Here is a 22,439-nt window from a genome sequence, read left to right as displayed (position 1 = left end):
CACCATGGTAAGTAGCTCTAAGTACGTCAACTTCAGCTATGCTATTTTCGTACCTGAAGTTGCGTAACTTAGACCGACTTAGCTTGCCCCCACCCCCCAGTGTAGACCAGGCCTGAGAAACCTAGCTATGCCAGTGTAACTCTTCAGTGTAGACCAACTCGGAGAGAGAGGAAAAAAATACTGCAAAGCCTGTTAAAAGGGCACAGGTTGAAGTGAAAGCAATCCGGAAATGGAGAGTCAGCGTCTAAGCGGGGTGCTGTCTGTACAGCACTGGATCTCTTCTATGACAGGTGGCACACTGGGAAACTATTCAAAGCCAATAGTTGTATTAGAAAAGGGAATTTAGCTAATATAGAAGTGTAGAGCCAGAGGTTGCATCTTTATATTTATTTTCTGTGTAACTTGTTTTTTCTTATTATTTCACCTCTGAATCTGTGATTTTTTTCTATTAAATCAACTTCTTACTTTTACCCTTAGCAGGTCTTTTTTGTGCAAACTGGATGGAGTGTGTGACCCCAAGTGAACTGATAATGGGGAGCAGGTTTTACTCCTGTGGGGATGGCGAACCAGAGGAAAAAGTCTGCGTGTCTGGTAGTTGAGAATTTTGGCATTGGATTGGGGAGACAGAAGGGATATTGGGGTCACCCTGCAAGGAGTAGCTAAGTGAGTGGATGCCAGGGTGACCCATAGCAGCGTAGCATTAAAGCACCCACGGTTACAAGGCAGGCAGTGACGGAACCTCTTTCTGGTCACAGTGTTCCCCAAAACGTCACAGAAAGAAAGGTAGGAAGAGTAGTAAGAGGTCAATATGGCTCCATCAGGAGCTCTTTAATTATTTGAAAATCAAAAAGAAATCCTACAAAAATAGAAAAATGGACAAATTGCTAGGGATGAGTACAAAAGAATAGCACAAACATGTAGGGACAAAATCAGGAAGGCTAAGGCATGAAATGACTAACACCTAGCAAGGGGCATAAAAGGCTATAAGAAGAGGTTCTATAACTATGTTAGGAGCAACAGAAAGATGATGAAAAGTGTAGGTCCTCTACTTAGCAGGGAAGGGAGTTAATAAAAGTTGACATGAAGAAGGCTGAGGTGTTCAATGCGTATTCTGCTTCAGTTTTCCCTAAAAAGGTAAATTGTGACCACATACTTAACATAATTAATATTAACAACAAGGGAAAGAAACACAAGCCAAAATAGGGAAAGAACAAGTTAAAGAATAATTAGACAGAATACGTTAGATGTCTTCAGGTGGCAGGTCCCAATGAAAGGCACCCTAGGTACCTAGAAACTAGTTGAAACGATCTCTGAACTGCTAGTGATTATCTTTGAGAACTCTGGAGGAGGGGTCTGGTCACAGTGGACTGGAGAAGGGCAAACATAGTACCTATTTTTTAAAAAGGTTAATAAAGAGGATCCAAGGAATTATAGACCAGTCAGCCTAACTTTCATACCTGGAAATATACTGGAACAAATTATTAATCAATTTGTAAGCACGTAGAGTTTAATAGGGGTATAAGGAATAGCGAGCATGAATTTGTCAAGAACAAAGCGTGCCAAACCAACATAATTTCCTTCTTTGACAGGGTTACTGACCTAGTGGATGGGGGTAAGTAGTAGATGTGATAAATCTTTATTTTAGTAAGGCTTTTGATACAGCCCTACTGGGTGGGGAGGGGCAAGGAGGATGTATCTAGTGTTGTCTTGCATCGGTCTGTCCTCGGTCCAGTAATAGTCAATATTTTCATTAATGACTTAGATAATGGCAAGGAGAGTATGCTTATAAAGTTGGTGGATGACACCAAACCGGGAGGAGTTGCAAGCACTTAGGAGAACAGGACTGGAATTCAAAACAATCTAGACAAATTGGAAAATTGGTCTGAAACCAACAAGATGAAATTCAATAAATACAAGTACAAAGCACTACACATAAGAATAAACAAATCAAATGGACAAATACAAAATGAGGAATAACTGGCCAGACAGTAGTACTTCTGAAGAAGATCTGAGGGTTATGGTAGATCATAAATTGAATGTGAGTCAACAATGGGAAGCAGTTGGTAAAAAGGCTAATATCATTCTGGGGTATGTCAAGAGGAGTGTGTTATACAAGACGCAGGAGGTAATTGCCCTGCTCTACACAGCACTGATGAAGCCTCAGCTGGAGTACTGTGTCCATTTCTGGGTGCCACACTTTAAGAAAGATGTGGACAAATTGGAAGGTTCATAGGAGAGCAACAAAAATTATGAAAGGTTTAGCAAACCTGATCTATGAGGAAAGGTTAAAAAAAAACTGGGCCTGTTTAGTCTTGAAAAAAGAAGACTGAGGAGGGACCTGATAAGCTTTCAAATGTGTTAAGGGCTGTTATAAAGAGGATGGTGATCAGTTGTTCCTCATGTCCAGTAAAGGTAGGACAGGAAGTAATTGGCTTAATCTACAGCAAGCTTAGGTGCCGACCCCTTTCTGCCCCCAGCCCTGCCCCAACTTCATCCCTACCCTGCCCCCTCCTGCCCCCATTCCAACCCCTTCCCCAAAGTCTCTACCCCCTTCCTGCCCCTATTCAGACTCCTTCCCCAAATTCCTGCCCCAGCCCTGCCTCCTCCCCTGAGCGTGCCACGTTGCCGCTCCTCCCTCCCTTCACCCCAGAGCTTGTTACAGCTGTTTGGCAGTGGCAAGCGCTGGAAGGGAGGTGGAGGAGTGGGGACGCAGTGTGCTCAGGGGAGGAAGCGGAGGAAGAGGTGGGGTGGGATGGAGCGGGGCCGGGAGCTTGGCTGCTGGTGGGTGCTGAGCACCCACTAATTTTTTCCTGTGTGTGCTCCAGCCCCAGAGCACCCACAGAGTCGCTGCCTATGACAGCAAGGGAGATTTAAGTTAGATATTAGGAAAAACTTCCTAGCTATTAGCCATGGAATATGCTTCTAACGGAGGTTGTGGAATCCCTGTCTCTGGGGGTGTTTAAGAACAGGTTAGATAATCACTTGTCAGGGATGGTCTAAGTATACTTGGTGAAAATAATTAGATTTGGAGTCTGTTATTAACAAAAATATTATTATTAATAATGTTTATAATGGTGGTACCTGCAGCCAGCTTGAGAATGGGGCCTCATTGTGCTAGCCACCGTAAAAACATAGAATAAGAGACAGTCTTGCCCTACCCCTGGTAACTTATAGACAAGACAAACAAAGGGTAGGAGAAAGAGAGAGAACATACTAGCAGAGTGATGGGTTGCAAACATCATGCTAGGACCACAATTTTCATTTGTTTTATTTAAATCCTTTGAGTGTTTTTTTTAAGGAACTATGTAAATGGAAAGACTGAGGAAGGGAGAGGGCAGGAGAGAGCTGCATCTGTTACAATTAACATAATTGATGCCTACAGTAGAAGATCTATATCTTAAAAAGAGCTGTAGAGCGTGTTCCACTTCTAAAATGTGTAGTATTACACAAGAAACCGGGCAGTCCAATGGTTTACACAGAGAGTGAGTCATTTGCTACCTATGCCACTGTATTTGTTACTTGCAAACTGGCATTTTGTAACTTTATTTTTAAGCAGGATTTTTTCCAAAACAGAGAGATGCACGTATGGTATTTTTAGCTAGTATTCCACATCTGTAGGTATGTCAATGTAGGAGACAGGTACCGAGATCCTAGTTTTCAAATGTGTGAGCCTAATTTAGGACACCCATATCTGCAGTTGGATGTTCAAATGGTCACTTATGTATCCAAATATCCTATCAGGTGCCCATGTGCTGATCAGAGCACCAAAATGCAGAACTGTGTGTCTTATTAGCATCCAAGTTTAAAAATGTGGCTTCCCTTTGTCACAGGTCAGGGCCACTGCACCTGTAGTTCCCACTCCATGGTCCACCAAGTATACCAGCTCTACGCTCCTGGTTCCTCAGCTGTCATCGCGCTTGGGTGGTGACGCCAACATTCTTTCCCTCCTGACTGTGGTATTTCCAGGCTGCACAGCTTCCTCCCTACATCCTCAGAGATGGATAACGGTGTAATTGTCACAGTTAAGCTACCACACAGCTCTTTCTAAGCAAGCACATTTATTCTTACAGTAAAAGCGTTACAGAGAAAACCTTAAAAACAATAAAAAAAAACCCACCCTACACATATTCTAACAAGCTTACTAGAGATGGTCCCCTTGACTCCAACTGGGGCTCCAGCCAGTGAACAGTCCTTCAAGGCCTATCCAAGGGTTTTTCATAACTCCTTTTGCTCAGAACCAGAACACAGACTGGGCCATGTCCTTCCGCCCCTTCCCTTAGACAGAAGGACCTTTCTGTTTGCTGGATCAGAAAGAAGGCCCTGAGTCAGATTTAACTTGGACTGTTTAAACAGCATCCTTTCTTTGACTGTTAGTTCTTGGAGAATCCAGTTTGACTCAGTATATGTGGGCCTGTCTCCAGGGGGTGGGTAGCTCTCTGGTGGTGTTACAACCTGACTGAGTTTGCCTACACTCCTTCCCTTCCACCCCACCCCCCCGACACTGCTCTTAGTTCCTGGAAGGATGTGATCCCTCTCCCCCATGGAATTACATACAATCCATGGCCCACAATGATACATACAGTCAATAAGGTGTAACTTAATTCAAAAAGGTTTGTCCAGGAAAATGCCATCTCTGTCACACCCTAGTCTAACATTGTCTATGAAAAAGAAAAGGTAAAGGTACCAACTGCACCAAGCAAGGCACTAAAACTTGTCACAAATTAGAAGAGAAGGTGACTTGGAGTTGCATATTGCTGCATCTTCAGCGAGAAGCACAGTTGTGACAGTGTTGGGAACAGAGATAGGGTTGAGGGGCTCATGAATAGTGCTCCAAACTGGGTATGGGGGAATTCACAAACACTCATGGGTTGTGTCTATGTGGCTAACTCCCAGAAGCTCTGCAGAGTGGTGTTTGATGTATTTCTGAAGCTATTGTATGTTCACAAGCGATAACCAATAATGTTCAATAAGCTATAAAGATCCCTCCACACACAGGCACTTGGCAGTGTGTGTCCAAAAGCAGAGCAGTTCTGGTTAGCAACCGTGGGTCAGATTTTCAGCTGGCGTAATCAGCATAATTGTAGCGGTGCTGGTTTATGGCCTCTGAGGATGTGACCCAGTGTATGTTTTGGGACGGCTGTTCATACTCCAGTAGAACAAAGTGCAATTTTAAAATGTGTACCCTAACCTGGGGCCAGATTGTGATAGCTTCACTTGCACTGAACAGTACTGTACTCCATGAATAGTCTCATTGAAATTAGTGAGGCATTTGTGGAATAAGATGCAACTAAACCAAGTCAGAGTATCACAATTCATAACTGGGGGCTCTGACTACTGAAGAAAAGGAACCTCATGCCATTCCTAGGAGCAGTACTTTCAACATTAAGAAAGAAAAGCATCAGAAAGTCTCCTACTATGATACTCCTGGAAATGCAATTCCCTGGAGATGAGGCTAGACAGACTAATAGCTCAGCACACCTATATTGCACTGTTTGATGGAAGGTAGCTGCAGATACTTCAATTTCTTCTATTCTCTGGATCCAAAGCCACTTAGCATCAGTTGGTTACACCAGTTTCAGGAATGGACTCCAGTTAAAAATAATTGTAATACCTATACATTTATAGTGTAATTTTCAGCTTTTAAAAATCCTGAAGTACTTTGTTGTGTGTGTGTGAGAGAGCGAGCGAGCGAGAGAGAATCACACACCTACTACCCTCAGCCCTTTGGGTTGAGGAACATCTGTCTTTGCTGACATTGCTCAACAGTGACCTGTCTAGCCAGTTGTATGGCAAAGCTCACAGGCCCTAGAGGAATTCCCATCCAGTCCTCCTCACCCAGAAAGATAATGGTTGCAACATGGGGTCTGGTGACTGAGTTAAAGTAAATGCTTTTAAAATGGAGTCATGGTGTGTTTTCCCAGTCAGGGGGTAGAGGGAAAGGCCAAGTGAAGTGGTTGAGTGAGCTGAAGAGACCCTTGTGTGCTAAGCACACACAATAAGAGAATATGGTATATTGGAGGTTTAGGGAGAGTATTTAAAGCATTTCTTGGATGTTTCTTCACAAGGTCTCACAGCATTTACTTATCCTAACTTGGCAGCTCTAAACCTTCTCACGTGTCCCATGTGTGCACTATTGCCAGGTGCCATCTAGTAATGTGCCTCACACATCCTGCAACTAATACTTATGGTTTTATACATTTAGCTTCCCTTTCCCAGTGAGTCCTATGCACCTGTCCTATGACTCTACCTTCATCAGTGCAACCAGGAGAATGTAATCAACATTCCTAAGGCCTTGGGCACATGCTAAACTTCCAATTCATTCTTGGTTTCTCAATGTCTTGGGAAAATAGTTTTGGAGGATGAATGATGCCTTTTAAATTGTGTGAGTAAGACACTCTACAAATTATATGTTGTATGAGACAAATGTATCCTGGCTTGGGCACATGCCAGTACTGTTTTCCTTTTTTAAACATTTGTGTGTGTTGGTGCAGTGTCTGATCCCAGAAATAGAATATGTTGTCTGCATGAAATATGCTGTGCACTGGTCATCATGAATTCTGTGCTTTACTTTTCTGCATACAGATGAAGGCCCTGTCCTCAGCCTCTCTACAGAGGATTCATCAGCTGTGTGTAGAAGGGGGCCACCAGTGCAATATGTTTAGAAATAGCACGAATTAGACTCTTCTTGTTTCTCTTCTATAGAGCTTAGAATGGTGGGGCCCCAGAAAAACTAAAGAAATAGAAGCACTTAAGCTCATTTTCTCACAATTAACTTCAGTGGAATTACACCAGGAATGAAGTTAGCCCAATGTCTTTCCTGGAAAGAAACAAGGTAACCTTTGAAATCCAGATACAGAATGGATTGTACATAAAAGAATCTCAACAATAGGTTCACAGTCTGCTCTTCAAAGTAGTTTATGTCCATATTTTATGGATGGAAGACGGGCAAAACTACAAAGCTTGACATACTGGAATTTCATACCCATCTGCTTTTGTTGTGTTATACAAATAATGTCTGGCTTCTAGCTACTTCTCTCTCTTCGTGTCTCCCAATATGCTTCCAGTTTGTTTGTTTTTTTAAAATTTTCTCACTTCTCCCAAATGTATCTACAAGACCTGTCATCACATTGCATGGGGGGAAGAGGGAGAATTAACATTGCTAAATTATCTACTGATACTTACAGAACAGAGTTTAATGAAGTCCCAAACCTTCAAGGCATCATGAAGCTGACCTGAGAGAATTATACATAACTTCTTAGGGTGGCATAAAGTGGTGATGAGATGGTCTCAGGCTAATGGACAGTTTGCACGAACTTTTCAAAGACCATCTGGAAAAAGATTGAGCTAGTTTTTTTATTTATTTTTATTAAAGCTTCATTATAAAGAAGTTATTTAAAACCCTTAATTTAAAAGATTTTCCCCCTGCTTATTTTTAACATAAGAAATTCTGATACTGTCTGCCTGGATTCTATGGATAATTGGAGGATGCCCTTTCTATTAAGAGCTGAGAGAGCTCCCAACACATGTCTGAACCTGTGATGTTCCCCTCTGGTGTTATCTGGACCGGTGATCTGCTAGGTCACCCCAATCCTTGACTCTGGGAGCCAGCCTTACCCTGCTCTGCTGTGAGAACCCCCACTGTTCATGCTGTTCATGCACAGCCTCTGGCATGTAAGCTGCTCCTTGGATTGTGCAAGTGAATGACACTAGCCAATATCTCTGGTTCCAGACACAACCCTACGAACCTCCGTCTTGAAGTGTCCAGTTATGTCCGCTGGACACTGCAAGCTTATATGAGTTCATCAATTTAACAAATAAATTGATATGTACCCGGCTTGTATCCCAAGGGAAGTCTCTGACATGCTTCAAACCAAATGCACTGCTTCAGGTAGCATAAACAAACAGATTTATTAACTACAAAGAAAAATTTTTAGTGATTATAAGTCAAAGCATAACAAGTCAAATTTGATCAAATGAAATAAAAGCAAAATGCATTCTAAGTTGATCTTAATCCTTTCAATGCTCTTACAAACTTAGGCCTTGGCTACACTGGAGAGTTGCAGCGCTGGTGGTGGCTTTACAGCGCTGCAACTCACTCACCGTCCACACTTGCAAGGCACATACAGCACTGTATCTCCCTGGCTACAGCGTTGGTTATTTCCCAGGCCGAGGTGGAGTACAACGACTGCAGCGCTGGTGATGCAGCGCTGCTCCGCCAGTGTGGCCACCAAAAGTGCTGTTATTGGCCTCCAGAGGTATTCGGAGGTATCCCAGAATGCCTGCTCAGCCATTCTGCTCATCAGTTCGAACTCTACTGCCCTGGCCTCAGGTGACCCGCCCTTTAAATGCCCCGGGAATTTTAAAAATCCCCTTCCTGTTTGCTCAGCCAGGTGTGGAGTGCAATCAGTGAATCTTTCCAGGTGACCATGCCTCCACACGCCAAACGAGCCCCAGCATGGAGCAATGGCGAGTTGCTGGACCTCATCAGTGTTTGTGGGGAGGAAGCTGTGCAGTCCCAGCTGTGCTCCAGCCATAGGAATTACGATACCTATGTGCAGATATCAAGGGCCATGCTGGAAAGGGGCCATGACCGGGACGTGCCGCAGTGCAGGGTTAAAGTGAAGGAGCTGCGGAGTGCCTATTGCAAAGCCCACAAGGGAAACCGCTGCTCCGGCGCTGCTCCCATGACCTGCCGTTTTTACAAAGAGCTGGACGCGATACTTGGGGTGATCCCACCACCAATCCGAGGACCACGATGGACACTTCAGAGCGGGGAGAGGGAGGAGGAAACCGAGAGTGAGGGTACTGGGGTGGGGGGAGACACCCTGGAGTCCCTGGAGGCATGCAGCCAGGAGCTCTTCTCAAGCCAGGAGGAAGGTAGCCAGTTGCAGCAGCCGGTACTTGGTGGAGGACAAACAGAGGAGCGGGTTCCCAGTAAGCGGCTTTTATTTTCAGGATGGAAATTTTTCAGGAGAGGAGTGAGGGTTAGGGCTGCATGCATGCATGCCTAGATGCAGAATAGCGCATTGATGTGGTCTATCACGTCGCGGTAATCGGCCTCGGTAATCTCTTCAGCCAGAGCGTGGGCAATGCGCTTGCGCAAGTTTATTGGGAAAGCCACTGTGGTCCTTGTCCCAGTCAGGCTAACGCGTCCGCCCCACTGTGCCGCGAGGGGTGGGGGGACCATTGCAAGACACAGGCAAGCTGCATAGGGGCCAGGGCGGAATCCGCATTGCTGTAGAAGACCCTCCCGCTCTTCCCAGGTGACCCGCAGCAGCGAGATATCTTCCAGGATCAACTCCTGTGGAATATGTTGGGAGAGTGTTCAGTGTAGGTGCCCCCTGCAGCTGTTTGCTTTCCCCAATGCACAGAAACCCCAGTACAGCCCTGAAGTAATCAGTCCCCCTTACTCACCATTTCGGGGCTCCTGTGGGTTATGTGCGCTCTCTTTGGTATTGGAAAATTATGCTATTGAGAAGACTATAAACTCCTTCACTGTGTGGGAATAACTGTCTGATATAAACAGTGCTGCCTCTGTTAAGTGTTGCCTTTTTTGCCTTTCCACAAGCAACCTTGAGATCTCGGCTTCCCAGGTTATCAACAACTCAGAGACTCCAAAACCTCCTGAAGAAGCTGCGAAAAAGCAAAGAAGACCTGCTGCAAGCAGTTATGGATCACTCTGTCACAGAGAATCAAAAAGTGCAGGACTGGAGGGAAAGGGAAAGCAGGATCCGCCAGAAAAACGCAGCAGCCAGGAAGAAAAGCACAAAGCAGCTGATAAGCATCTTGGCGCGCCAAGCGGACTCTATCCAGGTGCTCGTAGCCATGCAGGCAGAGCACTACCACGCCAGGCCCCCCACCCACGTCCCAAAGCTCTTTCCCTTGTGCCCCAATGTCAGCTCAAAACCCCCTTCCCCAGCATCCAGGTTCTTACCACCACCAGCTGCCTCCAACACCTGTACGTTCACCAACCAGCCCTGAGAACTACGACCCTTACCCTCTGCACTCAACCCCCATCACCATGCAGTATAGGCATCCTGAAGTGCAGCAGTCATTGCACAGCACTCCAGACAGGACATATTCAAACCTGTGACTGTACAGTTCCCCACCCCACTCCTCTGCCCTTTTAGGTTGCCAAAATGTTGTGTGTCTGTCAATAAAGTTATTTTCTTTTCAATAAATGAATTTTTGGCTTTGAAAACAGTCTTTATTATTGCAGAAAGTCAAAGATACCTTAGCCCAGGAAAGAAACAGGCACTGCAAATCAGCTTAGGAAACACAGATTCCTACTAACATTGTAACCACTGCACTTCACTCCCGTGCAAGGCACCAAACATTACTGTTGGTTTTCAGCCTCAAATTCCTCCCTCAAGGCATCCCTAATTCTTGCAGCCCTGTGCTGGGCCTCTCTAGTAGCCCTGCTCTCTGGCTGTGCAAATTCAGCCTCCAGGCATTGAACCTCAGAGGTCCATGCCTGACTGAATCTTTCACCCTTCCCTTCACAAATATTATGGAGGGTACAGCACGCGGATATAACCACGGGGATGCTGCTTTCCCCCAAGTCTAGCTTCCCATACAGAGAGAACCAGTGCCCCTTTAAATGGCCAAAAGCACAATCCACAGTCATTCAGCACCGGCTCAGCCTGTAGTTGAACTGGTCCTTGCTCCTGTCAAGCTTCCCTGTATACGGTTTCATGAGCCAAGGCATTAATGGGTAAGCGGGGTCTCCAAGGATCACAATGGGCATTTCGACGTCCCCTACTGTGATCTTCCGGTCTGGGAAAAAAGTCCTTGCCTGCAGCTTCCTGAACAGGCCAGTGTTCCGAAAGATGTGTGCATCATGCACCTTTCCAGGCCAGCCTGTGTTAATGTCAATGAAATGCCCACAGTGATCCACAAGCGCCTGGAGAACCATAGAGAAATATCCCTTCTGATTAACGTACTCGGATGCTAGGTGGGGTGGTGCCAGAATAGGAATATGCGTCCCATCTATCGCCCCTCCACAGTTAGGGAAACCCATTTGTGCAAAACCATCCACAGTGTCCTACACTTTCCCCAGAGTCACGGTTCTTCTTAGCAGGATGTGATTAATGGCCCTGCAAACTTGCATCAACACGATTCCAATGGTCGACTTTCCCACTCCAAACAGGTTCCCGACCGATCAGTAGCTGTCTGGAGTTGCTAGCTTCCAGATTTCAATAGCCATCCGCTTCTCCACTGGCAGGGCAGCTCTCAATCTCATGTCCTTGCACCGCAGGGTGGGGTCGAGCTCCTCACACAGTCCCATGAAAGTGCCTTTTCTCATCTGAAAGTTCTGCAGCCACTGCTCGTCATCCCAGACTTCCATGACGATGTGATCCCACCACTCAGTGCTTGTTTCCCGAGCCCAAAAGCGGTGTTCCACGGTGCTGAGCATTTCCGTGAATGCCAGAAGCAATTTAGTGTCATACGCGTCAGGCGACTCGCTATCATCGTCGGACTCCTCATCACTTTGGATCTTAAGGAATAGCTCAACTGTTATATCCTTGGGGGGGGAGCCGGTTTAGGAAGAAATCAGTTGAGGCCAGAGAGCTGACAGCTAACAAAACCACCATTTTATTTACAGAGACAGAGAGTTCACTCAGCCGGCTGAAGCTGGCTGAGCTAACCCATAATAATCTAACTCAGTTGCCATAGCAACAAAAACCATGACAACCAAATACACAACATATTCCTCCCCCCCTAATAAGAACATCCCCTAAATAAAACACACACTAGACTAGAGAAGGAGGGTAGACTGCCTCCATTCCCGGCTAAACCTTGGGGATTATTTTGCCCCATAACCGTGGGTTCGCCCTAGCTAAAGATCCAGCCGATGAGGAGGCCTTCTGTCTCTAGGTGGATTACGGCGAACTTCTGGTGTTATTGCACCCAAAAGCACTAGGGGCTCAGGGTCCGCAGCACGAACAGGTGAGGAGGTGGTATCAGCTCGTGCTGGGCAAAGGGGTATCTCAGCCGCCGGCAGTAATGGAGGAGAACAGTCAGGAACAGGTGACTCGTGATTCGGTGCCTCACCAGAAGAGGTGAAGTCAGACCCCTCAACTGCAGATGGGTCCTGAGGACTGGCATGACCTGGCAACAGCTGATCTACATGTCGCCGCCAGGTAAGATTCTCTGCAGTCCGGACTGTGTAGGAAACAGGTCCTGTTTGAGTGATGATTGTGGCCGGGACCCATTTAGCTCTGGAAGTATAATTCCGAGCCAAAACTGGCTGTCCCGGGCTAAAGGTTGGGTCTTTTGCTCTGGGTGCCCGTCTGATGACTTGATATTGCTGCTGATGTTGCACAATTTGTCGGGGTTCAGAAGGTTTCAGCAGATCAAAGCAAGTGCGCAGCTGTCGTCCCATCATTAGAAAGGCCGGAGATGCCTGGGTCGTAGCATGAGGTGTGTTTCTGTAGGAAAGTAAAAAGGTATCCAGACGCTTTTGAATGGAGTGTTATCCCCTTGCTGATTTCAAAGCGTTTTTCATTGTCTGCACAAATCTTTCAGCTAATCCGTTGGTGGACGGATGATATGGTGCTGACGTGATGTGGTGTATCCCATTTGCCTTCATAAAATTTTGAAACTCCTGAGAAACGAACTGCGGTCCATTGTCGCTCACAAGTTGTTCTGGCAGACCAAAACGACTAAAGAGTCCTCGTAGTTTTTGGATAGTACTCTCTGCAGAAGTGGACTGCATTATAGAGACTTCTGGCCATTTAGAATGGGCATCTACTGCCACCAAGAACATGCTTCCTTCAAGGAGGCCAGCAAAGTCAACGTGAATACGTTGCCACGGGTTTTCAGGCCAGTCCCATGGGTGTAGGGGTGCCCACTGGGGTGCATTCCTCACACCCTGACATGACATACAAGCTTTTGCCTTCTCTTCAATAGCGCTGTCCAATCCAGGCCACCAAAAATAGCTTCGTGCAATTTCCTTCATGCGCACTATTCCACAGTGACCGGAATGTAGCTGTTCTAACAGCTGTGATCTCAGTGGTGGTGGAATAATGACACATCTCCCCCACAACAAACAACCAGATTGGACCGATAACTCCATCCGCTTGGACATGTAGGGAACAAGGTCGGATGAGACCGGAGAGGTTTGTCGAGATTTTCCATGCATCACCAGGTCCATAACTTGGGACAATACTGGGTCAACGCGAGTTGCCTTCTTTATCTGAGTAGCAGTGATGGGTGTATTCTCTACTTGTTCAAAGTAGAAGATTTCCTTTTGGGCACTATCTTGGTGTTTGACCGGCAAAGGCAACCTTGAGAGGCCATCTGCATTGCCGTGCAGAGTGGATTTCCGATATTTGATTTCATATGTGTGTGCTGAAAGTAACAATGCCCAACGTTGCATACGACTAGCAGCTAATGGGGGAATGCCTGTGTAGGGTCCAAAAATTGATGTCAGAGGTCGATGGTCTGTGAGAAGAGTAAACTTTCGCCCAAACAGGTACTGATGAAACTTCCGAATTCCAAAAACAATTCCTAATGCCTCATGTTCGATTTGGGCGTAGTTAGTTTCTGCTTTGCTTAGAGTGCGTGAAGCAAAAGCAATAGGTCTCTCTTCTCCTGAAGGCATAATATGTGACACGACTGCTCCCACTCCATAAGGGGAGGCGTCGCAGGCCAATTGCAGTGGTAAGGATGGATCAAAGTGCGTTAGAACTTCAGAATTTAGCAATGCATCCTTAGCTTTGTTAAATGCAACATCACAGGCTTCAGTCCACTTCCAGGCCTTTTTCTGCCCAAGGAGCTCATGAAGTGGTTTTAGCAGTGTGGCTAACTGTGAGATGAACTTTCCATAATAGTTCAGGAGTCCTAGACACGAGCGCAGCTGGCTTACATTTCGAGGTGGGGAGGCCTCCACAATAGCTTTAACTTTTGCAGGGGCCTTATGAAGACCTGCAGAATCAATGATGTGTCCCAAATATTCAACAGAGGGCTTGAAGAATTCACACTTGTCTTTGCGAACTCGTAGGCCATACTCTTCCAGTCTTTGTAGGGTAGCCTCTAAATTCTTTAAGTGATCCTCTTCATTTCTTCCAGTGACCAGGATATCATCCAGATAGCACTGAACTCCTGACAAGCCACACAAGATCTGGTCCATAGCCCTCTGGAACAGGGCGGGAGCAGATGTTATTCCGAAGGGTAGGCGACAGTATCGATAAAGCCCCTTATGAGTCGCAATAGTCAACAGCTCTTGGGACTTTTCATCGACGTGCATCTGTAAATATGCTTGACTCAGATCAATCTTACTGAACTTTTGTCCCCCAGCCAGGCCTGCAAAGAGGTCATCGATGCGGGGAAGCGGGTATTGCTCTGCACACGACACTGGGTTGACAGTGACTTTAAAATCACCGCAAATCCGGAGAGAGCCATCTTTCTTCACGATTGGAACGATAGGAGTGGCCCATGAGCTATGGGTAACTGGTATTAGGACTCCATTGGTGGCCAGGCGCTCCAGGTCTGCTTCAACTTTTGGCCTGATGGCATATGGCACAGTTCGGGCTTTCAGATATTTTGGTGGACTGTCAGGTTTAATGTTCAATGTCACAGTGATTCCCTTCATACTTCCCAAATCATCTCCAAAAACAGCAGCATGTTTCCTTAGTATAGGGGTTAGACTGGTTTCTTCTTTAGTCATCCGGTGCACTTCTGCCCAGTTCAGTTGAATCTTCCCAAGCCAAGACCTACCCATTAGGGCTGGGTAGTTACCTCTCACCACAAACAGTGGCAATTTAGCAGCCCTGTCCATTGAGCTCCACCTTAACATCAATAGTGCCCAACATGGGCACAGCTTCTCCCGTATACGTCTTCAGAACAGTTTTTGTTGCCTTAAGCGGAAGATGCTGTAGCTTTTCTTTATACACAGTCTCGGAGACCAGCGAGACGGCTGCACCGGTGTCCAGTTCCATGCGTATAGGTTTGCCATCCAATAACGGGGTTACCCAGTATTCATGTGAGCCCATTGCCAAAGACAAAACATGCAGTAGCACTTCCTCTTGCGATGAGGTGTCACCTTGATCATCCTGGGTCTGCTCTAGGGTATGCAGGGTTCCTCTTTTTGTCGGCCAGACCACAGGCCTCTTTTTCTTTTGTTTACAGGCACACTCAATATGTCCCTTTTTGCCACAGTGTCGACACACCAGGTCCTTACACCAGCATTCTGATGCCTGGTGACCCGGCTTACCACAGCGGTAACATTCTTGACTCTGCACAGTTTTGTGGGTCGGTTCTTGTGACACTTTTTGCACCCTAGGGGATGCACCGATGTATTGCGCCTCCCTTGTAGCCAGTTCCATGGAGACAACAATATCAACAGCCTTCTGTAAGGTAAGCTGAGCCTCTATCAGTAGGCGCTTCCGTATAGCTTCACTGTAGAGGCCACACACTAACCTGTCACGCAGGGCATCATTTAACATTTCTTTAAATTCACAGTGTTCTGCTAGCTTTTTTAAAATGGCTACATATTGTACAACTGTTTCATCTTCCTTTTGGTCTCTTTTGTGGAACCTATATCTTTCAGCAATTACCAGTGGTTTTGGGGAAAAATGGGACCCCAGGATTTCCACAATGTCACTGTAAGATTTAGTTGCTGGCTTAACAGGGTGTAGTAAGCTGCGTAGCAGGGAGTAGGTTTTAGCCCCTACAACACTTAAGAATATTGGCACCTTCTTCGCTTCTGTAATGTCATTTGCAATAAAAAAAAGCTCAAAACGCTCAGTATACACATGCCACTGCTCTATATTCTCATCAAAAGGTTCCAGTGGCCTGGTCAGAGTAGCCATGATTTCAGTTTCCCTTTCACAGTCAGTGCAAACAAGCAGCTTTTTTGTTTGTTTGTTCTTTACCTTGACTTCTATTTCCTTCTGTTACTGGAGCAGCACCGGAATCTCACCCTCGTCGCCACTTGTTATATCCTTGGGGGGGAGCCGGTTTAGGAAGAAATCAGTTGAGGCCAGAGAGCTGACAGCTAACAAAACCACCATTTTATTTACAGAGACAGAGAGTTCACTCAGCCGGCTGAAGCTGGCTGAGCTAACCCATAATAATCTAACTCAGTTGCCATAGCAACAAAAACCATGACAACCAAATACACAACATCAACTGCCAAACCTGATGTGCTGGCGAGACTCGTCAGCATACTCCTCAGCAGTTCGCACTCCATTTCCCACAGAAATCGCGCTGCGCAGAAACCGTTGAGAGAGTCAAGATGGCGCCAAACGTGGACGGAAAAGGGGATTGCTGGGATGTGAAGCGATGCATCACGGGGCGTTGGGACAGGAAGCAGAATGACCTGCACTCTCCGCCCCCTTCCCACAACCCACGGCGCTAAAAAGGGACGAGGTGCTCTGTGGGATAGCTGCCCATAATGCACCACTCCCAACACCGCTGCAAATGCTGCAAATGTGGCCACACTGCAGCGCTGGTAGCTGTCAGTGTGGCCACACTCCAGCGCTTTCCCTACACAGCTGTACGAAGACAGCTTTAACTCCCAGCGCTGCACACTTGCAAGTGTAGCCAAACCCTTAGGGCTTGGCTACACTTACAAATTTGCAGCGCTGCAGCAGGGTGTGAAAACACACCCTCTGCAGCGCTGCAAATTGCGGCGCTACAAAGCGCCAGTGTAGTCAAAGCCCCAGCGCTGGGAGCCGCGCTCCCAGCGCTGTCCGTTATTCCCCACAGGGAGGTGGAGTACGGACAGCGCTGGGAGAGTTTTCTCCCAGCGCTGGCGCTTTGACTACACTTAGCGCTTCAAAGCGCTGCCGCGGCAGCGCTTTGAAATGCAAGTGTAGCCAAAGCCTTAGATGCTTCTCACCACAGGCTGGCTGGTTGCTCTTCAGCCAGGCTCTCCCCTTTGATCAGCACTTCAGTCGCTTGGTGTAGTGTCTGTAGATGTAGGGGGAAGAAAGAGGAAGAGCATGGCAAACATCTCTCCCTTTTATCATGTTCTGTCTTCCCTCTTGGCTTTGCCCCCCACTTCAGAGTCAGGTGAGCATTAGCTCATCGCAGTCCCAAACTGACCAAGGGAAGAGGGGTGACTCCTTGAAGGTCCAACAGATCCTTTTGTTTCTGCCTAGGCCAGTGTCTTTTGTTCCTGTGAGGCTGGGCTGGGTTTGTCCCATACATGCCCTGATGAGGTGTGAACTGCCCCTCTGCTCTTGGAGAGTTTTTGCCTGGGCTTATTTTAAGCCATGAAGATACATTTTTAGCATCATAACTATATACATGAAATTATAACCTATAACATTACTATAGCATTAATGTAACAACAATTACTATAACATCACTATAACAACAATGCTCAGTGCATCATGAGCCTTCTGAAGACACCCCAACATGACAAACTTTGCATTGGATACCACACAATTATCTGATAAGGATGAACATGGGGGTGTAGGGTGTTCCCATGAGGTACAGAATGTAATAGAACCCTCCAAAGCAGGGGTCTCAAAGTCCCAGCCTGCAGGGGGGGTCGACCTAAGATATGCAACTTCAGCCATGCGAATAGCGTAGGTGAAGTCAGCGTATCTTAGGTTGATTTACCTGGCTGTGAGGACGGTGTCGAGTCGACCGCTACCACTCCCCCATCGACTCTGCTTCTGCTTCTCACCACGGTGGAGTTCCGGAGTCGACGGCAGAGTGATCGGGGATTGATTTTATCGCATCTACACTAGATGCGATAAATCCATCCCTGATAGATCGATCACTACCCGCCAATCCGGGTAGTGAGCCAATGAGCCATATGATAAATTCATTTAGGATTTGATTTTGCATTGTGCTAAGGGGAGATGGCATCAAGCTAAGAGGTTCCAAGAGGTGACATTCCTGTCACCTGCATAAAATCAGAGTAATTAGGCTTTATGTGCGTGTAGCACCTAGTAGACAGGGAACAAAATCCATCCATCCATAATCATTGCAACAGGAGTTCTGCTTCAGTAAGGACGTCTGAATCAGGCCCGTAATTTGTAGATGTTCAGGATGGAGTCAAAACACTGTGTTTAATCACAGAATGATTCTGAGGTGAATCAAAGAATTGTGGCTCCTTAGTCCTCATTTATACCCCATATTATAACTAAATTAAACAATTCGCAAGAGCAGGATGAAACAAAAGATAAATTTTCACCTGTGTAAAATGAAGGCTGTGGTGCTGTGAAACGCTACCAAATCAGACTGCTCCACTCATACTAGCTATGCACAAGCATAAGTGACTGAACAAAATGCAAGGTTATGAAAAATCAAACTCAGAGGGAACACAAAGAAAGGGTCTGTTTCATCTCGACTTAGGACTTTTCTACATTAAGAACATTTGCAGTGGTATTGTTAAATCAAGTTAATTATGCTAGTGCGAATCTCCAATTTAGAGAGGCTGCATAGGTGAAAAATGGGGCGTAAACCAGTGTAGCTTAAATTGGTAGTATACAGAATTAAGTTACACTGGTATAAACCCAAATTTACATTAGGGCAGCATGTTTACATTAGGCATTTGAACTGATATAGATGCCCTGCTGTGAATTTCCTTAATGTAGGCAAATCTTTAGACTCCCTCTAGCTTTTAGAGTGAGATCCTCACCCCGTTCTGGCTTTTTTACGCCAGGTAAAAGGGCTAGCCAATGCAGAAAAAATTGGTAATGTTTCCCCACCTCTCAGCAAAGATTTAAAGACAGATGCTGTAACAATGTCTCATTACTAAGATTGAATTATTTTAATAACATGAACCCCTGTACATTTATCACTTCAGTAGTATACAATTTACTGTATATACACTTCAATTACAATTAAAGTTGTAATACAATTACAACTAAATAACAATTGCCCAAAATACTGAACAAAATACATTTTACAGTGCAGTATCTTGTGGGTTTTTTAAATAATTTTTATTCAATTACTAATTTGCAAACATTAAGTAATTCACAATGGATCTCTTGGCCATCAGTATGAATTAGTGAGTTTCCACTGTACTTTGATGTTTCTTGTATGTTGAATTTGATTTCTAATGCTAGGGGCTTGGGGAAAAAGTGTGCTCAGGCTACTCGGCTACCCAAACCTATGATGCACAATGACTGTAATGACATAGGTAATGCAATACTTCTCATTTTTTTAAATGGTCATTGATAAAGCAGCAGTGTCTTTATTTCCCATTATAAGGGTCTAAAAGTAAATTATCCTGCCTTGTGCCTATCTCTAATATTTACTTCTTAGTACTATGTGTATTATCTGCTTAAACTTGAACGTTTTAGCATAATTATAAGCTAGCAAGTTTAAATCAAACATATACACCCTTACCACTTGTGCTTTGAAAGCAATTACTTCCATCTCACAAGTAGGGCATACAGACTGCTAGCATGGAGCCACGGCTTTAGTTCTGTGACATATGGGGCTGGAAAAGCTTTGCAGACTCTCTCTAAAGTGAAGCCATGCTGGCCCACAATGTCACTGTACTGCTTCTCTTTGCCTCATTTGTTGGATTCTTTTGTGTACGGAAGCTGAAAAACCAAAGTGAATTACATGCTTTTCTGCTCTATGCTCCAGCTTCATTTCCACTATGTCAAGTATCAGGGGGTAGCCGTGTTAGTCTGTATCCACAAAAACAACAAGGAGTCTGGTGGCACCTTAAAGACAGATTTATTTGGGCATAAGCTTTCGTGGGTAAAAAACCTCACTTCTTCAGATATGACCACTATGACCAGTCATACTCTACTCACCACTGATGACCCAGTCCTGAGAGGTGCCCAGTATACTCAGCACCTACTGAAGTGAGAGGGAACAACTTCACAGGTGGCACCCAGCACCTGATAGGATCTGACCCTTCCATTTGAAATGGAACTCAGGAGTTCAATCCTTGAGGAGGCCACTTAGGGATCTGGGGCAAAAATTGGTCCTGCTAGTGAAGGCAGGGGGCTGGACTAGATGAGCTTTCAAGGTCCCTTCCAGTTCTAGGAGATTGGTATAACTCCAATTATTACCTTTATTAAAGCATCTCTAGCCAGGAGAGTATTTAAGCATGTGCTTAACTTTAAAGTAAATGGGATTAAAATATTAAGCACGTGCTAAAGTGCAGTCCTAAATAGGGATGATCTGAACTGTTTTCCTGAATCAGAGGCAGAATGCATGACTCCTCAATCAGGTTGATTCTCAAGTAGGATGAAACACGTGGAAAAGACTGCTTTGTCAAACACCTCACACATATTGTATGAGATCTTTCAACATCAAAAACCAGTGTCAGAAATATCTTGTCTTAATCAGCTTAACTACTAGGAAACACCCTTGCTGCTGTTGAGAAAGCCTAAGGGAGGTTGAAATAGTTACTTCATCTTTATTTTCCCGCTCCTTGACCCACATTAATGTTCTCCTTGTTGTTAATTTCCATTGTTAAGAATACTTTTACTATTTCTCTCAACACATACCAATAAAACCCAGGGAAATTTAACTTTGGGAATCAATGAAGAGAATGAGGAATGGAGGTAGATGGTCAAAGGAAAAGATTGTATATAAATAATGCATGAAGGGATCAGAGCATTAATAACTATTTAAGGGTTCAAAAGATACAACTCAGACGGTGAAATAATAGAGTTGGTGGTAGACAGGTGGAGGTACAGTTACAACACAAGTGATAGCAAACAGAACTGAAAATATAACATGAGTAGAATGTAGTAGAACACAATGGCTCATCAGACCCTCAGCTGGTGTCAGACAGTGTAGCTCCGCTGAACCCATTCAATGAATGGATAGATTTGTCTCAGAACTTTTGGTTCTTCTTCAAGTGATTGCTCATATCCATTCCATGTAGGTGTGTGCGCGCCGCGTGCACGTTCGTCGGAAGACTTTTACCCTAGCAACTCAGTGGGTCGGCTGGGCGCCCCCTGGAGTGGCACCACCATGGCGCAGGATATATACACCAGCCGACCCACCCACTCCTCAGTTCCTTCTTACCGCCCGTGTCGGTCGTTGGAACAGTGGAGCACTGCTTAGCTGACCTCCACTTCCCTAGCTACTCGTAGTTTCTCTCGTTAAGTATCGTATATAGTTCAGATTTTTATAGTTGTAGTTAACTTTATTTGTTTGTAGTATAGTATAGTGTATTTATTTCACAGGGGTTTGGGGTTTATCCCCTTCCCCTCACCCGGTGCCGGGTCCGATGCCCGGTCCACAGGGTTTTATAATGCTCGGCCGGCCTCAAGCCGATGCCGACAAGAGATCCTCTCCTAAGTGCCTCGAGGAATCTCACCTCACAGATAAGTGCCTGTAACAGGTGGGTCCGGGGCTCAACCCTCTGAGGGGAGGAGGGGAGCCACACCGGCCCGCTTGTCTCACAGGGGTTCTGTCCTGTCTCTTTAAGGCTAGGACAGGCCCAGGCCCCTGGTGCAGGGGCTGGGCGACAAACAGTCTAAATAGGTCTCAGGCCTTTGGTAGCAGGCTGAGCCAGTAACAAACAGTACAGGGGCTCAGGCCTTGGGCAGCAGGCTGAGCCAGTAACAACAGTACAGGGGCTCAGGCCTTTTGTGGCAGGCTGAGCCAGTAACAAACAGTACAGGGGCTCAGGCCTTGGGTAGCAGGCTGAGCCAGTAACAACAGTACAGGGGCTCAGGCCTTGGGCGGCAGGCTGAGCCAGTAACAACAGTACAGGGGCTCAGGCCTTTTGTGGCAGGCTGAGCCAGTAGCAAACAGTACAGGGGCTCAGGCCTCTGGTGGCAGGCTGAGCCAGTAGCAAGCAGTACAGGGGCTCAGGCCTCTGGTGGCAGGCTGAGCCAGTAGCAAGCAGTACAGGGGCTCAGGCCTCTGGTGGCAGGCTGAGCCAGTAGCAAGCAGTACAGGGGCTCAGGCCTCTGGTGGCAGGCTGAGCCAGTAGCAAGCAGTACAGGGGCTCAGGCCTCTTGTGGCAGGCTGAGCCAGTAGCAAGCAGTACAGGGGCTCAGGCCTCTTGTAGCAGGCTGAGCCAGTAACAAACAGTACAGGGGCTCAGGCCTTCTGTGGCAGGCTGAGCCAGTAGCAAACAGTACAGGGGCTCAGGCCTCTTGTGGCAGGCTGAGCCAGTAACAAACAGTACAGGGGCTCAGGCCTTGGGTAGCAGGCTGAGCCAGTAACAACAGTACAGGGGCTCAGGCCTTTTGTGGCAGGCTGAGCCAGTAGCAAACAGTACAGGGGCTCAGGCCTCTTGTGGCAGGCTGAGCCAGTAACAAACAGTACAGGGGCTCAGGCCTTTTGCGGCAGGCTGAGCCAGTAGGTAGAGGGGGACGACTGCCACCCGTGAGTGGGGTGGCAGGGGGGGACACAGGCCCACCCACTCCACTGTGTCCCGGCCCGGGGCCCTAGGCAGCGGTCCTCACCGCTGCCGGTCAGTGGGGATCCTGACCGCAACACACTGACATGGGTTCAGTCTGGTCAGCAGCCTGACTGAGGTCAGCTGCCCC

At 46.3% G+C, this 22,439-nt stretch overlaps 1 long non-coding RNA gene across 1 annotated transcript in view; it reads left to right on the top strand.

Moving 5' to 3' along the window:
- LOC123377979 overlaps positions 1–9,749 on the top strand; it is a 41,952-nt gene extending 32,203 nt beyond the window's left edge. Inside the window, exon 3 of the long non-coding RNA XR_006582410.1 lies at positions 9,569–9,749. This is a non-coding gene — a long non-coding RNA (uncharacterized LOC123377979). The remainder of the gene's footprint in view (positions 1–9,568) is intronic.
- Positions 9,750–22,439: the final 12,690 nt, after the last annotated feature.

Source organism: Mauremys mutica, chromosome 9 (assembly GCF_020497125.1).
Source record: "Mauremys mutica isolate MM-2020 ecotype Southern chromosome 9, ASM2049712v1, whole genome shotgun sequence".
Lineage (NCBI taxonomy): Eukaryota > Metazoa > Chordata > Testudines > Geoemydidae > Mauremys > Mauremys mutica.
The sequence above is the reverse complement of the archived record's forward strand: the minus strand, read 5'-3'. Positions and strand labels throughout refer to the sequence as shown.